Source organism: Pseudorca crassidens, chromosome 14 (assembly GCF_039906515.1).
Source record: "Pseudorca crassidens isolate mPseCra1 chromosome 14, mPseCra1.hap1, whole genome shotgun sequence".
Lineage (NCBI taxonomy): Eukaryota > Metazoa > Chordata > Mammalia > Artiodactyla > Delphinidae > Pseudorca > Pseudorca crassidens.
In genome coordinates, this window is record NC_090309.1 from 16,263,061 (window position 1) to 16,283,918 (window position 20,858).

Genomic DNA, 20,858 nt, shown 5'->3' on the forward strand with positions numbered 1-20,858 from the left:
ATACTCTGTTCTGAATGCCACTGGTGGGGCAATACGTTCATTTCTGCAAATGGAACTTGGCCCTGGGTTGCTATACCTCTTCAATGAATCACATTAATTGCCAACAGATGGCACAAAAAACTGTGAACTTCACAGATATTTCTGCAACATTCTCTTACTTTGTCATTCTCAGGTGAGAAATCAACTGTTTCTTTAGAAATCTTTAACTCCATTCTAAATCAGCATAATAAAGCCTAACCTTTGGCCTTTTCATAATCTTTGAGTCTATTTCTTGAACCTCAAAATGTGTTTCTTTGCTAAATGGCTCACTGTGTCTTGGTCTATCCACAGTGTTCATGGTCACCTGTAGAAGGAGCTCTGAATAAAAACTAGGATCTGATAGGCAGAACCATAAAATGGTCTGTTTCAAACATATTGAGCAATATGCCATATCGATGCCATATCGATAATTCAACATGTATTCCTTTTTTATCCCTGCTCCTGCCAGAGAGTTGACAGAAATATTATCTCGGCCACTCTTGAGAAAGCAGATCACCTTTAGGGAGCTAAAAGGTAGGAAGTACAAAGGATCTACTGAAGACAAATGGGATAGTAGTAGCTTTTGGAAAAGTGGATGATAACTCTGTATTTTCCCCAAAATGTGGCATAATGAGACCCTTTTTGCTTCCACAGTTGGAAAGGAAAATGGCTCAATTCTTTGTGTATGGATGTCTGAGGTAGGATCATGCTAAGAACTATGAGCTTCAGAATTAAAATGAGGGGTATCCTTAGCCAAACTTGGTGCTAAGGAAGTCACCACAGGGTTACAGAAATGGACCAGTGAGACATCTCCCAGGGTTGTCTTGTTGCATCAGTTGGACTCTGGATGTTGAGCTTTCAATTGTATTACCAAGAAGCTTTAAGCTATATGTATTCTGTTAGGATGGTTTAGATATTACTTCATTTCTCAGAGTCTAGTCTTTTCTTTCTTTCTTCTTCTGCCTCGCTCAGTCATAGGTAACTGGACTGAGCGAACATCCGACTTAAGAACAATTCTCCTATGAAATGTGAAATTGAAATATGGTCTATCTTAGTGAATGTTCCTTTTGATCCAACAATGTTCCTGTTGTTGGATGAAGTAGTCTATAGATGTCAGTTATACCCAGTTGATTGATGGTGTTGAGTTGAACTATGTCTTTACTGATTTTCTACCTACAGGATCTATCACTTTCTTATAAAGAGGTGTTGAATTTCCCAATATGATAATGGGTTCATGTTTCTCACTGCAATTCTATTGATTTTTGCCTCATATAATTTATGCTGTGTTGTTAGGTGCATACATGGTAAGGATTGATAGGTCTTGGAGAACTGACCACTTTAATCATTATGTGATATTCTACTTTATACCTGACAACTTCCCTTGCTTTGAAGTCTTCTCTGTCTGAAATTAATATAGCTACTCTTGCTTTCTTTTGATTCATCTTGGCATGGTGTATTTTTCTCCATCCATTAATTTTATTATTTTTTAAATGTATGCAAGGAAGTTCTTATTTCATTTTATTTTCTTAGCTTCCCCCTGGACCCCTAGCTTTATTGAGATATAATTGACATATAACATTGTGTAAGTGTAAGGTACACAGTATGATGTGTGAAATCTCAAAAAGATGAATTCATAGAAACAGAGAGTGTATAGATGGTTGCCAGGGGCTGGGGAGTAGAGGAAATGGGGAGATGTTGGTCAAAAGATACAAACTTCCACTTATTTTAATCTATATGTACTTTTATTTTTAAACTGGGTTTCTTGTAGGCAACATATAGTTGCATCTTATTTTTTGACCCACTCTGACAATTTCTGTCCCTTAATAGGTATATTTAGACTACTGATACTAAAAGTATTTATTGACATATTTGGATCAATATTCCCAAATTTGTTACTGTTTTCTGTTTGTTCCCCTTGTTCTTTGTTTCCATTTTATCTTCCACTATTTTTCTGTCTTTTGTGGTTTTAACTGAGCCTTTTATATGATTCTAGTTTCTCTTCTTTCTTAGCATATCAATTATATTTCTCTTTTTTAGAAACTTCTTTAGCGGTTGCCCTAGAGTTTGCAATCTATGTTTACAACTAATCCAATTCCACTTTCTAGCGGTCCTGCCCACTTTCTAATAACACTATGTCACTTTATTGGTAGTATGAGTAACATATATAACAAAATAATCCTAATTCCTCCTTCTTATCCCTTGTCTCTTTGCTGCCATTTATATGTACGTATAAGTAATCATACGTGTTTGAGTATGTTGTTACTATTATTCTATTATTATTTTGAACAAACTATTATCAGTTAGATCAATAAAGAATACAAAATTTAATTTTATCTTTACTTATTCCTTCTTTGATGCTCTTCCTTTCTTTATGCAGATCTGAGTTTCTGACCTCTGTAATTTTTTCTCTTTAAAGAACTTCTTTTAACGTTTTTTGCAGGGCTGGCCTACTGGCAACAGATTTCATCAATTTTTGTTTTAGAAAATCTTTATTTATCCCTCCCTTTTGAAAGACAATTTCACTTATAGAATTCTAGGTTGGTGTTTTTTTTTCTCTCAACACTTTTAATATTTTACTCTACTCTTTTCTTGCTGCACATTCTGAAAAGTTGGATATAATTCCTATATTTGTTCCCTTATAAGTAAGATGTCTTTTTCCCACTAGCTTCTTTTGGGATTTTTTTCTTTATCTTTGATTTCCTGAATTTTGAAAATGATATGCATTGGTATAGTTTCTGGTTTTATTTTTTATTTGTCCTACTGATGCCTTCTGATCTTCTGGGAACTGTGGTTTGTTGTCTGATATTAAATTGGGAAAATTCTCATTCATTGTTGCTTCAAATATTTTTTCTGTTCCTTTTGTTCTTTCTTTCCTTCTGGTATTCCCATTACACATAAGTTATGTCTTTTGTAGTTTTCCCACGATCCTTGGATATTCTTTTCTGATTTTTAGTCTTTGTTCTCTCTCTCTCTCTCTCTCTCTTTTTTTTTCAGTTTTGAAGGTTTCTATTGATATATCCTCTAGAGGAGATTTTTTTTCTCAGTTGTATTTAGTTTAATAACTCCATTAAAGTCATTTTTCACATTACAATGAAGAGCTCTATATTTACATTACAGTGTTTTTGACTCTAGCTTTCTTTTTGGTTCTTTTTTAGGATTTCTATCTCTCTACTTGTATTGCCTATCTGTCCCTTTACTTTCTTTTGGTTAGTGTTAGCACGATGCATGTTTATCCATTCCTTTTTTATAAATCTATATGTACCTTTATATTTAAAGTGGGTTTCTTATAGCCAACATAAAGTTGGCTCTTGTCTTTTGATCCACTCTGACAGATTTAGGATAAACTTGGAGAAATCCATTGCCAAAACATATCAAAATTAAACTTCTGAAAACTGAAAGCAAAGAAAATGGTTTGAATGGAGCCAGAGGGAAAAATAATAGGGTCTTACTTACAAGGGAAAACAAATTTGAATGATAAAAGAGATCTCATCAGAAACAATAGAAGCAAGAAACAAATATCCCATTTTTAAAGTTGCTGAAAGAAAGAAAATTCAACCCAGAATTCTATAGCTAGTGAAAATGTCTTTTACAAATGAAGGTAATTCAAGATATTCTTAGAGGAAGGAAAACTAAAAGAATCTGTCACCTTAAAAGCGTGGTTAAAGGAAGTTCTCTAAACAGAAAGGCAATGATAGAAGGAGGAAATTTGGAAAATCATGAAGAAAGAACACAGTAAGCAAAAATATGGATGCTTACAATAGGCTTTTCTTTTCCTCTTAAATTTTCTGAAGTATATTTGATGGTTGAAGTAAAATTTCTAACACTGCTTGGGATTCACTCACCTTCCTGAATCTGTAGGTTTATGTCTCTTGCCAAATATATGAAGTTTTCATTCATTATTTCTTTGGATACTTTTTGCTCCTTTCTCCTCCCTGGGACTCTAATGACAAGAATATTAGATCTTTGTTAGAGACCCAAAGGTCTGTAAGGTTCTGATATTTTTTTCCAATCTATTTTCTCTCTGTTGTTTACATGAATAATTTCTATTGCTCAACCTTTAAGTTCACTGTTTCTTTTCTCTGTCCATTCTGTTTTGCTGTTATACCTATCTACTAAGTTTTACTACTGATTATTATATTTTTCAGTTCTAAAATATCTACTTCTTTATATCTTCTAATTTTTGTCGTTGCTGTTGAGACTTTCTTTTTGGTGTTTTCTATTTTTTTTTTCCACTTGATTTAGGTGTTTGTAATCACTCACTGAAGCATTTTTTGAAGTCTGCTTCAAAATCTTTGTTAGATAATTCTAACAACCCTGTAATCTTGGTATTGACGCTGATTGATTGCCTCTTTTCATTTTGTTTGGAGTCCTCCTGGTTCTCAGTATGATAAACCTTTTTTATTGAAACCTGGAACTTTTTGTATCATGGCTAGATCTTATTTAAACCTTCTATTTTAGCTAGATTTCTCTCACACTACTTCAGCAGCAGAGAGGAGGGCACAACCTCCTTATGTCAGATGGCTATAGAAACCCACATTCTTTAGACTTTATTGAGAGTTGGATAAGAGTCTTCTTCTTATTGCTTGACAGGGGTGGGTGTTCAGTTCCAACATCCCATGTGGTCTCTATTGGCAATGCAGTGGAGGTAGCCTCATTACTATTGAGTGATTACAAAAGTCTTGTCTCTCCACTGACCCCTTTTGACTCCATCCCAGCAGGGAGGGGGAGAGATCACATCATTAGTGTGTGTGTCAGGGAGGTGGAAGTGTAGATTTGACACTTGGTCTTTGCTATGGATAAACACCTGTGATTGTTGAGTCCAGGCTTCTAGAAAGTTCACTACAGTAATTGCCTCTAAATAAGAAAGTTGAACTCTCCAAATGAGTGGAGACATCTGAAATATTTGAGAAATCAAATTTAGAGGAAAATGAAAGGGGAAATAAACCTTATGATTTTGTTTGGGAAGTTTACCTTTCCTGTCAAGCCTTACTTAACATATTACTTTATTTTGCATTCCCCTATTTCCTGTATTATAAGCTCTGTGTGCATGTGTGTGCTTCTGCATTTAAGACTAAGCAATTGTATTCTTAGAGAGAAAGCTGTAGCAGCTTCACAGAAACATTTTGATCCTTCTGCAAGAAATTGCTCTTGCAACGTATTATCTGCATACTGTTCTCTCCCTGCATTCCACTTCTTTAGGAGACAATTTTATATGGATGAGTACATCTCTGGGAAAATTCTCTTCTACCAATTTCCCTAGACCAGAAATCTCTGCTGCAGAAAATTCATGGTTTATTGTTCTCAAAATTTTTAAAATGTTATAAGGAGGTTCAGATCTTTACCACACATTGCCAACATGTCTAATTAAAATTTTTTAATTACCAATTTATTTTCATTCTGCTTGATGTTTTAATTAAGTGCATGGATTGATATTTTTAAGGAAAGTACTTATTTGGGCCACATATATAGACAGTTTCTGGCCCAAACTTTTCCTTATCTCGTGTACAGTTCTCACAGTGTGCAGAATCAAATTCAAGAGGCAGCAAAGGAGATTATACTCTAAGATATATCAGTGTTTTAAGGGATATGTCAGAATCTACTGATGTTCAGATTCAGGGAGAAAGAAATATCAATCCAGAAAATAGATCCAAGCATGAAAGATTTGAAAAAGCTACAAAAGCAAGTATGTGAAAAATGGTTTATTTTTGATGAGGGAAATATGACAAAGTGTGCAACTGTCCACTTGAGGCAATAATTTTTCTTTCAGATCTGATGAGACTTAATTGTGGTCATTTTTGCAATTCACTTTTTTAGAGGTAGTAATTATCTGAATATTACAGATAATATCCAGTTCTGGCACTATCATCTAGAGGGATTTATCTAGGATTGAGTTTGCAAAAAGCAATGGTAGAGAAATGGAAAACAGCTATAGTACTACAGCTTATAAAGACCTGTCAAGGAAAAGTGAAGAGAAATATAGAAAAAGAACTTTACATTCTCATCTTAGAATCCAGCTTTGTCCATTTACAAGTATTTTCTAATAATTATTCTCCTTTATTTCTCCAGGCACTTCTTTCCCCATTTTGTTTCAGAGAGATTGTTTGTTGTGTAGAAGAGAGGGGAAAAGACACATTACTGAGGTTTTCTCAGCCTTCCCAACTTTTGATTTATACCACATTTTTCTGGAAGCAATTTTCCTCATCAACCTATGGCTTCTGCTAGATTATTAATATATTGTATTAACTATCTTCACTCCCAAACAATTGTGCATATACACTCCTGCCTGAATCACTTCCAAATCATATGATTCCTCCTAGGGCTGTATATGAACAGCCCATACTTAGGACCAAAATGTCAATGAAGAATTTTAATATTCAGGGTCTATATGTGTAAGGAGGAGAAAATGTTCACTTTTTTTCTTTATGCTTGAACTCTAACTATTTTAACAAGAGTAGATCTAGGTGTTGGTATATTTTCATGGATTTTACCGGATACCTAATAAATTCTTGACTGTGGTTTTAGCTCATTCTTCCACTCTAGAATTTCTATTTCCATTTTACCTTTGATTACTACTTCTATCCCATTTACCCAGGTTTCCCTACCTTACCACAAGTTACACACAGGCTTACTATCCATTTTCTATCTATCATGTTTATTATCTATCTCACCATTTTCATAGTTTCTACTTTATTTCTTGGAGAGTTCCATAAGTTTTTCATTCACATGCTAAGATGAGTGGGCATGGAGGTGGAGGGCACACTCTGATGCATAGCCCCAGCCAAGTTCCTTGTGTAGTAGACATATGTGGTCAAACCCAGAGAGCTTCTCTGACACAAATATGATGAATTTCTTTCTGTGCATTAGAAAGCAGGTGGTAATTCTTATTTCTCTAAAGGAATTGCATGAAAAAACTGTAAGTCCCAAACTGCTGTGTTCTCATATCTTTTCCTGTCTCTTCAGCTTTCTATGCCACCTTGTTACTCAAGGGTGCAAGGGTCACTCTTCTTTTGGGATGTACAGTGGAAGAGGTTGGAGGAAGGTAGTGTCAGGCCCTGGCTGCCTCAAAACACAAGCATTTCTGTCTTGTTTATATCTGGGGTAAGAGCCATATTTTTGAGGAATGATGTTAGGTTGAAATGATCTATCTTTCTTCTGTGTGACTCAACTGTTCTGTTTCAGAGGTCAAAGTTGATATATTCCAACACAACCCTGTCTGGTGTTATAGTTAATAGAAATACCTGGATCTCTTTATTTTTCTTCATAACATTTCTTTCTATCTGTAATATTACGTTATCATTTGCTTGTTTGCCTGCTGTCTCTCTTTCTCTACTGCAATAAGCTCCTTGTGAGCAAAGAATTTGATTGCTTTGTTCACTGTTGAATTCTTAGTTCCTGACATACAGTAGGTGCTCAGTAGACACTTAAGAGGACATAACTGTAAATGGTTATGTGGTAGGAAATAGTAGTAATGAATGACATAACCATACTTTGGAGAAGACAAAGGGGATTATCAAACTCTTCACTTCTTGACTCTGTGGTCCCCATATGTAGGTATCCAAAACTGAAGTTGATTGGTTTAGGAAAGGAAGGTGGATGGTTTATTTTGGAACATACTGGGTTTCAGGTGTCCAAAGACATTTCCATAGAGATGTCAACTGGAAATTTAGATTGAAAATCTAAAGCTAAAGGGACAGTTTTGTGTTGAGAGAGAGACTGAGGACTCAACGGTAACCATGTGTTATTTGGTGCATGAAAAGCACTAGGCAGATTTTGTAGCATGAAATGACCAGTGGACTGGAGATTGAACCCTTGGGCACACTAATGTGGAACTTAGAGAAAATATTTTTACTTAATTATGGCCTTCTGAGTAAGTCAAAGGATAAATATTGGACGTTAAAGAATGATTGAATAGAGACCTCAAGAGAGAGATTTATCTCCAAAAACTATGTTTTTGCTCTTCTAGGGAGGATAAAATCCCAGAGCCATTTGTTTATAATTCAAAAGATTGTAAAACAATGGGGAGCAGAGTTTTATCAGTCTTTCTGGAGGGGAGAGTGGTAGCTATATGGCAATTCCTATATAAACTCCCAGATTCATAATTTCAGAATTCTTCTCCTGTAGTGCCAAATAAAAAATCATTGGTGCATGCAGGGTTACATCTGGTTCCTATTGTATCACCTTGAAGAGAGATAATGGAGCATGGGGAAGCAACACATTTGCTGCTGCAAAGTAACCCTACTATGCCTTTGATCCCAAAACTTAATGTTTTATTTCAGGACAAAATAAATAAATGTAGATATGAAAAACATTAATACTGATAGGCCAATATGAGAGAAAAAGAACCCATGCAGGTGATTGAGAACTGGAAGAGGGTGATATCTTAGAAGATAACTGAGTTTTCAAGTATTTGAAGAGCTCCCAGGTAGAAGATAGAGTTAATATAATCTTAATCTAGATTACAGAGGGCTGTATAAATGTTAATTGTTGCACATTACTGGGAAGCAAGCTTTGGTGCAAAAGGGAAAGCACCTTTATCAATTTTCAGTAATGGACCACTGTCTCTTAGAAGTAATGAAGTAACATGGTATAATGAAAATATTGGACCAAGACAGTATAGGACAATTCCTGGGATTTTTTTCAACACTCATTGTCATATTGTTTGGGGCAACTATTATCATCTTTGAATCTGTTTTCTCATCCTTAATCTATCTAGCTAAAAGAACTGTCCTGAAGGTCAATCATGTAAAAGTATTGATGTACATAAATTTGAAAAATTTTAAGTGCCAGATGAATCTGAGATAAATGTTCCTGAATGAAAGTATTAAAAGAGACACTGGGGAATTCCCTGGTGGTCCAGTGTTTAGGACTCTATGCTCTCACTGCCAAGAGGCTGGTTCAATCCTTGGTCAGGGACCTAAGATCCCACAAGCCACAGGGTGCAGCCAAAAAAGAGAGAGAGACTAGGTGGCTTCTTGGATGTCTGGCATTCTGATAACTCTGACCCTAGATATCTGAGTGAAACCTCATGGGGGAACCCCAGTAAGAAACACCCTACTGAGTCTAGTCAACCTACAGAACCATGAAAGACAATAATAAATTGTTTTAACTTGAAGGGGTAGTTCTATATAGCAACAGATAATATAACTTAATGCATTTCCTATGTGAACTGAGACTATACAAGAAACTGAACCACCTGAAGATCCTCAAGGCTAATCATCCTCACATGTTTTGCTAAAAGTAAATCTTTCGTTCTTATCACAAAGTTAATTATAACTTGTATATTTTTATCTGCTAGAGTGCTCATTTTCTCCAAGCTTCCAACCCAGTTCTCTGTGGAAAACCTTCACTGGGACTCCAGCTACCCAAGAAGACATAACTTAATGTTTTTTCCAAAGTTATTTACGTTACCAGGGAAGTGTTGCAAATATATTACATAGAGAGAACACATGGGTTTCCCTTAGAGTATTTTCTTTATTTAAGAAAATAGAATACATAAATAAAAAGAAATACATTTACCCATCTTTTGAGATATGCCATAAGAACCTGAGAATTGCATGAGAATATGGTCTTGTTTTTGAGGAATTGATCTATTTTGGGCATACTTTTCCTAAAAATTGAATGCTGATGTTATTTCACCAGAGGACATAACCATTTCTCAGCAGGGAGGCAATATGTGATAATGATAGACATATATTAAAACAACCTTAACCTGTCAAAATGCTCTCACATATGTTAATACCATTACAGAGTATTAAAGTAAGAATTAGACAATAAGTCCAATTCCTTTGTTTTCCAAATAAGGACAATGGAAGCTACGAGGTAAAAGTGATTTTCTCATGGACATTTGGCTAATTGGTGGCAAAACCTAGATTCTTTTGTTCCTGTCCACTTATCATTATATCATTCCTGTCTTGGGAAACTCTTATGTGGTAAATTCAGCAATTCTGGTTTGTCTAGTTTTACAATGAATGAATTAAGGCTTAAATAATTTAATTAAGGTCAAAAATATAATTTATAACCTCAAACACTGTTAAGAGCTTTTATCTCCTCAGAAATTCCACTCCTAGGCCTATGTGCAAAATAAATGAAGCTATACATCCACATAAAAATTTGCACATAAATGCTGATGACATTATTCATAATAGCCAAAAAGTGGAAGCAACTCAAATGCCCACCAACTGTTGAACAAATAAACAAGCTGTGCTCTTTCCATACAGTAGAATACCATTCAGCAATAAAAAGTAATGGAGTAATGTTGGATATTAATCCCCTCTCGGTCATATCATTTGAAAATGTTTTCTCCCAATCAATAGATTGTCTTTTCATTTTGTCAGTGGTTTCCTTTGCTGTCAGAAAACTTTTAAATTTAATTAGGTCCTCTTTGTTTATTTTTGCTTTTATTTCCTTTGTTTAAGAGACACAGCTAAAAAATTATTGTTACAAATTTTGTCAAAGAGTCTTCTACTTATGTTTTCCTCTAGGAGTTTTATAGTATCCAGGCTTACATTTAGGTCTTTAATCCATTTTAAATTTATTTAACAGCTCATACAATTCAACATCAAAAAAAAAAAAAAAAAAAAAAACTAACAACCTGATTAAAAAATGGACAGAAGAACTGAAAGACATTTTTCCAAAGAGGAAGTACAGATATCCACCAGGCACATGAAAAGATGTTCAACATCATTAATCATTAGGGAAAGGCAAATCAAAACCACAAATGGATATCACCTCACACCTGTCAGAATGACTGTCACCAAAAAAATCACAAATAACAAATGTTGGAGAGGAAGTGTAGAAAAGGGAACCCTCGTACACTGTTGGTGGGAATATAAATTGGTGCAGCCACTGTGGAAAACTGTATGGAGGTTTCTCAAAAAACTGAAAATAGAACTACCATATGACCCAGCAATTCCAGTCCTGGGTACATATCTGAAAAAAACAAAAACATTAATTCGAAAAGATACATGCACACCAATGTTCATAGCACCATTATTTACAGTTGCCAAGATGTGGAAGAACCTATGTGGACACCAACCAGATGAATGGATAAAGAAGATGTGGTAAATACATACACTGAAATACTACTCAGCCATAAAAAGAATGAAATTTTGCCATTTGAAGCAACATGGATGGACTTGGAGGGTATTATGTTAAGTGAAATAAGTCAGAAAGAGAAAGACAAATACTGTATGATATGTGGAATCTAAAAAGTACAACAAACTAGGAAATATTAAAAAGAAAAGGAGCAGGCTCACAGGTATAGAAAACAAATTAGTGGTTACCAGTTGGGAGAGGGAAGGGGGAGGGGAAATATAGGGGTAGAGGATTAGGGGTACATACTATTAGGTATAAAATAAATGACAATGATATATTGTACAACATGAGGAATATAGCCAATATTTTATAATAACTATAAATGGAATATAACCTTTAAAAAATGTAATGGAGTAGTGATATATTCTACCCCATGGATGAATTTAAAAAATACTATGTTAAGTGTAAGAAGCCAGACACAAAAGATCACATAGTGTGTGATTCCATTTATATGGAATATCCAAAATAGGTAAATCCATAGAGTCAGAGAGTAGGTTAGTGGTTGCCTAGGGCTGGGGGTGGGGGTGGGTGGTGGGAGCATAGGAATGACTAATAAAGGGTTTGAGGGTGTTTTTGGAGCGAAGAAAATGTTATAAGATTGTGGTGATGACTGCAGAACTGTGTGAGTTATACCTTTGAATTATACTCTTTAAATGAGTCAATTTTATAGCACGTAAATTGCATTTCAATATAGTCACTACAAAAAAGGAAAAGAGGAAGACAACTCTTCATCATGACCTAGGAGGCCAGGATTTGATTTTAAAATGGCACATTGTATAACACTGAAATATGCCAGCTAAGTAACTCAATTAAAGTGAGATGCAAATGAGTTAAGGGTTGTGATTTATTCCTGATGTGAGTCAGATTTACCTAGACCAGTATTTTCTAAAGTGTGGTAAGCGTTCTCTTGATGGCATGATGATTTTAAGGAATACTCAGATTTTAATAAACATGAAATTAAATAGTTGATGCTGGTAGTCTATTTGTGGAGATGATATAAAGTTTCTCTTGAGATATATTAATTTTAGTTAAAAATAAATTAACGTACAGAAACAAAAATGTACAAATAATGGTACAATTGGTATGAGAATATGATAAAAATCATGAAGATGATTCAGGAACAATTGACTTTTGGGAAACTCTAGTCCAGAGAAAACTTCTTTCCCAACACTCAGATTATTCACTAAATTTGTCCAACAATAGCTATCTTTGGGTTACCTAAAGGAGGAATTGGATGAGTGTAGATAGCTCGAGGTTTCCCTGTTCTCAGATCAGGAGGGACATGGCTTAAAATGGCAAATCAAAAGTGGCTCACTTGTGTGCAAAAGGCCATGCCTCATATTTGATTAAGTAATATAGTGAAAAGAATAAGGGTTATCGAGCTAAAAGATTTTGGATATGAATATTTGCTGTGTGACTAGAAAAATCTTGGGCCAACCACAGTATATCTGAGTCTGTGTCTTATTTATGAAATGGAAATATCAAGACTTATTTTAACAGTGTGGTTGTGAGGATTAACTAAAACAATGTGAGTGGCATATATTACCTTAGATAGAGTAGATGATTAAAGGCTGGCTTCCTTTCTTTTGTTGTACAATCACAATCCATGGAGTAGAGTGGCAAGTTAATTGGCTGTGACATTCAGTCAAGAAGATACATGTTAAGGTTCTTGTAGGGTTGAAGGGTGAGACCCTCCGGCCTTTCCAAGTCAAGTGCAGTTATTGGTCAGTCACAATCCAAGGGCAATTAACACATTCCCTGGACAAAATTCATTTTCTTTCAAAAGACTTCTCTGTCTTACTCGACCATTCTGATTATTATTCTAGACCCTTTGACTGTTATGCAGAATTTTTGGTTTTTGCTGTGTCTGGTGATTGCATCTTCTCTGCACAAAGACCGGAAGATCATCCAGGGAATTCTTCTGGTGTCCCAGATACTTCCTACTAGAGGAAACTGATACTAAGAAGCCTGGTAGTTTAGTACATTTATAGATGAAGCAGAAATGACTTCCCCTTAGGTACCACTGGACTGATGATGAAATACATAATTGGGTCTTTATTCTGTATGCAATGTGAGGTGGTAAACAGAGCATGGGCTTTGAAATTTTACTTGCATGTACCTGCTAGCTCTAAGTTTTATTCACTTTATGACCAATATAGTCATTTTTCTCTCTTAGTTTTGGAGTTCCATTTGATTAAAAAAAGAAGATGAAGAAAGAAAGAGAGGGAGGGAGGAAGGAAAGAAAGAAGAAAAGAGGGGAACAAAGAGGGGCATTGAGGGAAAAGGAAGCAAGGAATGAATGAAGGAAGAAAATTAGTATCTTTTTCACCAAAGTGTTTTGAGAATAAAACAAAATGAGGTAATTTGGGAGATAGGGTAGGCATTTAGTAAATATTTTTGCTTTCTCTTTTCCTTCTCCCTTTTGGACTTAATTTTGGAGTTTATACACACTACTATATATAAAATAGATAACTAATAAGAACCTACTGTATAGCACAGGGAACTCTACTCAATACTCTGTAATGATTTACATGGGAAAAGAATCTAAAAAAGAGTGGATATATGTATATGTATAACTGATTCACTTTGCTGTACACCTGAAACTAACACAATATTGTTAATCAACTATACTCCAATAAAAATTAATCAAAAATAATAAAAAAAGAAAAAAAGCATTTGTTAAATAAGTAATCTATATAAATATTCTGTGTGAAGATTATAAAAGCCATAAGTGTATAATTCTTGTCTTCAAGGACAACTACAACTTAGATAAGGTAAAACATATTTAACATAAATTGGATTGTGAAGCAATGGTCAGGAACTGTACATAAAAGCTAATGAAAGCTCTTACAAATATCCCTGGGAAACTTCCACTGAGAGAATCTCTTTTTTTTCTATATCATCTTGTTACAGTGACATTTCAGTGAATATATTTTTGACTTGATGAATGAGTGGTTTCATCCTCAGGCAGTGACTACTGTTTCTCATATGTAGTTTCTCATACAAAACTACTGTTTGTCATACTTACAGAAACACCAAGATTGGGGCTACATTATTCTTGTCATTTTATAGATGAAGGAGCTGAGGCTTACTGAAGTAAAGTAATGCGTCAAATCATGTAATTAGGGAGAGAGGCCTCGGCCTCTGTTCTTTTAACCTCAGAGACTTTATTCCTTGTCACTGTGCACTATGGCCTTGAAGAAAGAGGCAAGCAGGTGGCTCGTTGTCAATTCAGGTATTCCACAGATGCAGGGTACATCAAGTTGATTGTGGAGATTTAATCCGCTGCTCCTGAGGCTGCTGGGAGAGATTCCCCTTTCTCTTCTTTGTTCGCACAGCTCCTGGGGTTCAGCTTTGGATTTGGCCCCGCCTCTGCATGTTTGTCGCCCGCCCTCTGGCATCTGTTCTTCACCCAGACAGGAGGGGGTTAAAGGAGCGGCTGATTAGGGGGCTCTGGCTCACTCAGGCTGGGGGTGGGGGTCGGGGAGGGGAGCGAGCCTGCGGCGGCAGAGGCCAGCGTGACGTTGCACCAGCCTGAGGCGCGCCGTGTGTTCTCCTGGGGAAGTTGTCTCTGGATCACAGCACCCTGGCAGTGGCGGGCTGCACAGGCTCCCGGGAGGGGCGGTGTGGATAGTGACCGGCGCTTGCACACAGGCTTCTTGGTGGCGGCAGCAGTAGCGTTAGCGTCTCATGCCCGTCTCTGCGGTCCGCGCTGATAGCCGCGTCTCACGCCCGTCTCTGAAGCTCGTTTAGGCGGTGCTCTGAATCCCCTCTCCTCGTGCACCTTGAAACAATGGTCTCTTGCCAATTAGGCAGTTCCAGACTTTTTCCCAGACTCCTTCCCGGCTAACTGTGGCGCAGTAGCCCCTTCAGGCTGTGTTCATGCAGCCAACCCCAGTCCTCTCCCTGGGATCCGACCTCCGAAGCCAGAGCCTCAGCTCCCAGACCCCGCCCGCACCGGTGGGTGAGCAGACAAGCCTCTTGGGCTGGTGAGTGCTGGTCGGCACCGATCCTCTGTGCGGGAATCTCTCCGCTTTGCCCTTTGCACCCCTGTTGCTGCGCTCTCCTCCGCGGCTCAGAAGTTTCCCCCCCCGCCCCCCCCCGCCCCCCCCGCCCATCTCCACCAGTGAAGGGGTTTCCTAGTGTGTGGAAACCTTTCCTCCTTCACAGCTCCCTTCCAGAGGTGCAGGTCCCATCCCTATTCTTTTGTCTCTGTTTTCCCTTTTTTCTTTTGCCCTACCCAGGTATGTGGGGAGTTTCTTGACTTTTGGGAGGTCTGAGGTCTTCTGCCAGAGTTCAGTAGGTGTTTGTGGGAGTTGTTCCACGTGTAGATGTATTTCTGATGTATTTGTGGGGAGGAAGGTGATCTCCAGGTCTTACTCCTCCACCATCTTGAAGGTCCTCAAGCAGGTGGTTTGGAGAGAGCCTGTGTAAAAGGCATTCTGTTGGCTTCCAGAACCGACAAGATTCTGAAGGGACAGACATGAGACAACTTGACACATTTGGAGCAGAGGGATGGACTTATTACTGGTGGCTACTAGAGCACTTTGGGAATGTCACTGACTCTGGGTTTAAAAGAGCAAAGCACACATTAGCCTGGGTGCTTGGTTCTGAAATAATGAAGTTTCCTTTGTTTCATAGGTTAGGCAGAATAAAAATGACTTTGCCATCAGTTTTCTTTCTCCTTTTCTCAGTAGAGCTCTGCAATCACAGCAGTCTTAGGTGAATATTTCTGCCCAGGTGTACATGGGGACCAACCCTTTCCGTTTGCTTGTGGAAAAAGCCATCGCAATGTGAGGTAAGGAAAATGCTAGTAGACTTTACCTTTTGAATGTTGAAGGGAATGATCTCAGTGTCTGTGAAACCACCCATTCCTTCCTTAGTGAAATTTTCAGCATAATGCAGAGAGTGCTTTTTACTGCTTTTTAAACTTGTTTGAGGTGGAGACAGTTTACAAAACTATTGTGGTAGAACAGCACATAGAGAAGGGTGGTGTGTAGGGAATGTGTGGTGAGTGTTAAGAGCATGAGGGGGCCTTTCTTTAATTGAAAGCTGGCTTAAGCAAGGTGATACACTGGGCAAAGTTTGTCTTTGGGGCACTTCTTTTTCTCTCCTTTTTGTAAGCCTCTCTCTCCTACCTCCTGGAATCCTATTTCTTCATGAACCTGCCCCAGTGGCTTACTCCCTTGACTTTAATCCATACATCAAACACTGTCCTCGGACTCCAATTCCCAGAGCTAGAGATTCAGTTTTGTAGGCACAAGAGTAGTAAAAAATGTCCATTTCTCTAACCTCAAGTGGAGTGAGTCTATCTCAGGCTTTGCCACTTAAAGCAGGGTCAAGGGACCCACAGCACAAACACTACCTGGGAATTTGTTAAAAATGCAGAAGTTTGGGTTCCACCTTAGACTGACTGAATAAGAATCTGAATTTTACAAGATTCTCAGGTGATAAAGGATGGAAAAGTTCTGCTCTGGAGACTGCTTCCTTCCATGGAAGTGAAGATCTAGGTCAAAATGTTCTGTATATCATGCCTCAGCACAAGATCCCAATTCCATATGATCTTAACATGTGATAGAGTCTGAGGTTGATTTGCTCAGGTTCTTTTGAAAATTTACGGGTTAAATTAAATTAAACAGGCAACGATAATGATGAACATACTAACACTGCTGTAACAAGAGGGAAGGGGACAGGGCACAGCCTTTAAAAGAATGACATACCAGTTGAGGATACAGCAAAGACTGGTTAGAACTGGTTAGGTCCCAGACGGTGAGAGATTCGACTTCCAGTGGACCCTGAGCCTCATTATACACTCATTGTAATACATTAGCTAAATGACACACCCACTAGTGCCATGACAGTTCTGAGACTTACCATAAGAGGCCAAAAAGTGGGCAATGGCCCAGATCCTGGAAATCCCCATCCCTTCTCCTAAATAGTTGAAATAATCCTCCCACTCGTTAGCTTATGAAATTACCCAGCCCATAGAAACTAACCACCCCATATTTGGGGGCCTCTCACCTTCTGAGATGGCCCACACTCTGTGGAGTGTATTTCTCCCAAGGCCATTCTTGCCTTTTGAGACTGACCACATTCTGTCTATGGAATGTATATCTCTAAATAAATCCACTTCTTACCTATTGCTTTGTCTCGCACTGAATTCTTTCTGGACTGTTACATAAAGAACCTGAACTTCAGTAGGTCCTGAGACCAGGTGTGTGATCTCAATTAAAAGACAGTGGATTCAAGTCCCAATCTGGGTTTTGGCTGGGCTCAAATCCCATCTAAATTGTGCAGTTTTACTGCTACTACTGTAACTGGCTGCCATGTTTGACTACTCATTATGCCAAGATATATTTCAGAAATTATCTCATTTATTTTTCATCATGATTCTTTGAGGAAAGTACAGTAAGTATCTCTAATTCATGCGTGGAGAAACTAAGCTTCAAGAAATTAAGGCCACACAGCTAGTGAAGCAGAGATTAGGTTGAAACCCAGGTGGTCTGGCTCCAGAATCTTAAATCGTTTTTGACCCTTCCAGAAGTTCTAAGAACCTTTAGAATTCTGATCTGATTTATGAATCTACAAACCAGACAGATAATAGTTAAGGTTTCCCAAGTGAATCTGACCCAGAACCCTTTTTGAAGAGATGGAACAACTCTCTAAACTAGACACCACAGCACATCTGTGAGCTGTCTCCTTCCTCATAGCTTCACAGGTGATGATGGACATAGGTGACACAGTGAGGCAGATCTTTGGGCACTTTATGTGTAACTTTGGGACACCACCAGACCTCAAATTCTCTGGCAGAAGCTCTTGCTATTAAAATAATTCATTTTGTTTAAGCACTGAAAAATGTTTTCTTTTTAGCCTTGATTTCCAACCCTTTGTCCGGTCTCCAATAAACAGCAGACCTGGGTTCTCTTTCTGCACATAGTGATGAACCAAAGTTGTTTTTTTCAAGCTTAAATTTTATTTCAAGTCTCATTCTTGAAGATTAAAAATTGGTATGATGCTTTCTTACCTGGGCTGGATAGTCTCTGTTTGCCTCTCCAGATTCAGATACCCCCATGCTCCTTGTTCTGGACCCCCATAGCCAGCCACTATGGATAGCATTAATAGGCTGCACTTGCCCTCTGGCTTATGGGTGGATTTGGCCAATGGGCAATGATATGTTAGAGTGCAGATGGATGGAGAGATCAGGTTACTTATTCACTTAGCTCTTTGCCTGCAGGGCTACAATTTCAGTCCATCCCTCTACCAGATGTCACAGTTCCAGCTGGGCAGTTCTTCCTTATAGTGGCAGATTATCCTAGGCTCCCTCAGGTCTAGGGATGGGAATAGATCCCTGGTTTTAGGGTGATTCCTGTCCCTTGCTCATGTCCTTCATTCTTCCCACATATCTGTAAATAGTCCTTTATGAAACTGCCCAGCTTCACCATTTGATCATACCATTTGTTTCCTGCCTGTCTTGAACGACATATAAATCAAAATATAATCAAGTAAATTTAAATTAAAATGCCATTTATTTTCTTTCTACATTGCTTTACTTCTTTCTCACATATTCCCCTATTTCCTGACTCTTCAGATAAAATCAGTGTTTCCAGAAATGTGCCATGTTTCTCCACCGACTTCATTCAGGTATTTCCAAGTGAAACTGTACAACTCGATTGGGACTTGAAACCACGGGCCAGGACTCAAACCTAACCAGAACCCAGATTGGGACTTGAATCCACTGTCTTTTAATTGCGATCACACACCTGGTCTCAGGACCTACTGAAGTTCAGGTTCTTTATGTCTCAGCGCAGAAAGAATTCAGTGTAAGACAAAGCAATAGGTAAGAAGTGGATTTATTTAGAGATATACATTCCATAGACAGAATACATTTTGTTCAAAAGGCAAGAACAGCCCTGAGAGAAACAGTCCACAGACAGAGTGTAGACCATCTCAGAAGTTGAGAGGCCCCAGAATATGAGGTGGTTAGTCTTTATGGGCTGCATAATTTCATAGGCTAACAAGTGGGAGGATTATTCCAACTCTTCTGGAAAAAGGATGGGGATTTCTAGGATTTGGGCCACCACTCACTTTTTGGCCTTTTTTGGTTGGCCTTGGAACTGTCATGGTGCTGGTGGGTGTTTCATTTAACATGCTAATGTATTACAGTGAGTGTATAATGAGGCTCAAGGTCCACTGGAAATCGAATCTTCTGACAAGATGGACCTAGTTGGTTCTAACCAGTTTTTGTTGTGTCCTCAAACTGCTGTGTCATTCTTCTAAAGGTTGTGCCCTGCCCCTTCTCTCCTGTTTCACAAGGGTATTATGACTACTCCAGATGGAAGATGCTGTGAAACTAATATGAATGTTCACACCTGAGAGAAATGAACAGAGCAAAAAGCAAAGCCCTGAGGTGCTAATTTCTTCTAATCAGAGAAACAGAGGATAAGGATGTGGGCCACAGTGTCAGAGGAAATCCCTTATGAATCATTTCATTAGGTGTCCCAGGGGGTGAGAGACAGGGTGGAGATGATGGGTCTTGGGGCAAGGGGGCCTGCCATCAAGAAGACTTCCATGGAGAAACAAAATAAAAGAAAACAAAATTCCTTCCCTGGAAGCTGCCTATGGCCTCAAGCAGGAGTGAGAAGGTGGGAATGGAAGGTGTAAGATGCATTTATATTTGTGGGAAATAATGTTAGTACATCTCTGAATCCAGATAGCAGCTGTCAGAACATAACCATCTCTTCTGGAGACAAGAGGCATCTGGACCAAGTCAGATATGCTGATGGAGCCAGGGTTTGAAAATGTTGCAGGAAAGAAAATGGGGCGTGAGAGAATAGTCATGTCCCAGGTCTCAAGGGGGTGGGCTCTTGGCTTCATGCAGGAAAGAATTCAAGAGCAAGCAATTGTAAAGTGAAAGAAGGTTTATTCATGGAGTTACACACTCTACAGACAGGGTGTGGGCCATCTCAAAAGACAAGAGGTCAGTTTTTACAGGGGTGGGTAATTTCTTAGACTAATGAGTGGGAGGATTATTCCAACTATTTTGGGGAAGAGACAGAGATTTCCAGGAAATGGACCTCTGCCCACTTTTTGGACTTTTATGGTTGGCCTTGGAATTATCATGGCACCTGTGGTGTGTCATTTAGCTGATGTATTACAGTGAGTGTATACTGAGGCTCAAGGTCTAGTGGAAGTCCACTCATCTGCCATCTTGAACCTAGTTATTTCTAACCGGTTTATGTTGTATCCTCAACAGCTGTCATTCTTTTAAAGGTTGTGCCCTGCCCCCTTCCTGTCTCAAAAAAAGTAGGACAACTGATAATAGAGGAAGAGGCCCTTAGAATAAATGGAGGGTGAGCTAACTAGAGAATAAGGGTTATGAGAATGGCCTTCTCCCAAAAATGTAAGCATAAAAAGAGGGGAGCTGAGGGTTTGCTGATGAGATGGCTGCCTGAGCTCTGTGCACTCAATATGTCCCCTGTAAAATGACAAGTGGACTTGTTATTGAACAAAGTTCCTGTGCCCAATGCACAGTGAGGTCAAATAAACCAAAATGTTGGAGTTTGGAGCAGAGAAAAGTTTATTACAGGGTCAAGAAAGGAGAATGGGTGGCTTGTGCTCAAAAATCTTGAACTCCTCAGTGGTATGGGGGGAAAAGTTTTTATAGGCAAAATTTGGGGTGAGGGCTGCAGGGTGTGTGACTTTCTTCTGATTGGTTGGTGATGAAGTAACAGGGTGGGGCTCCAGGA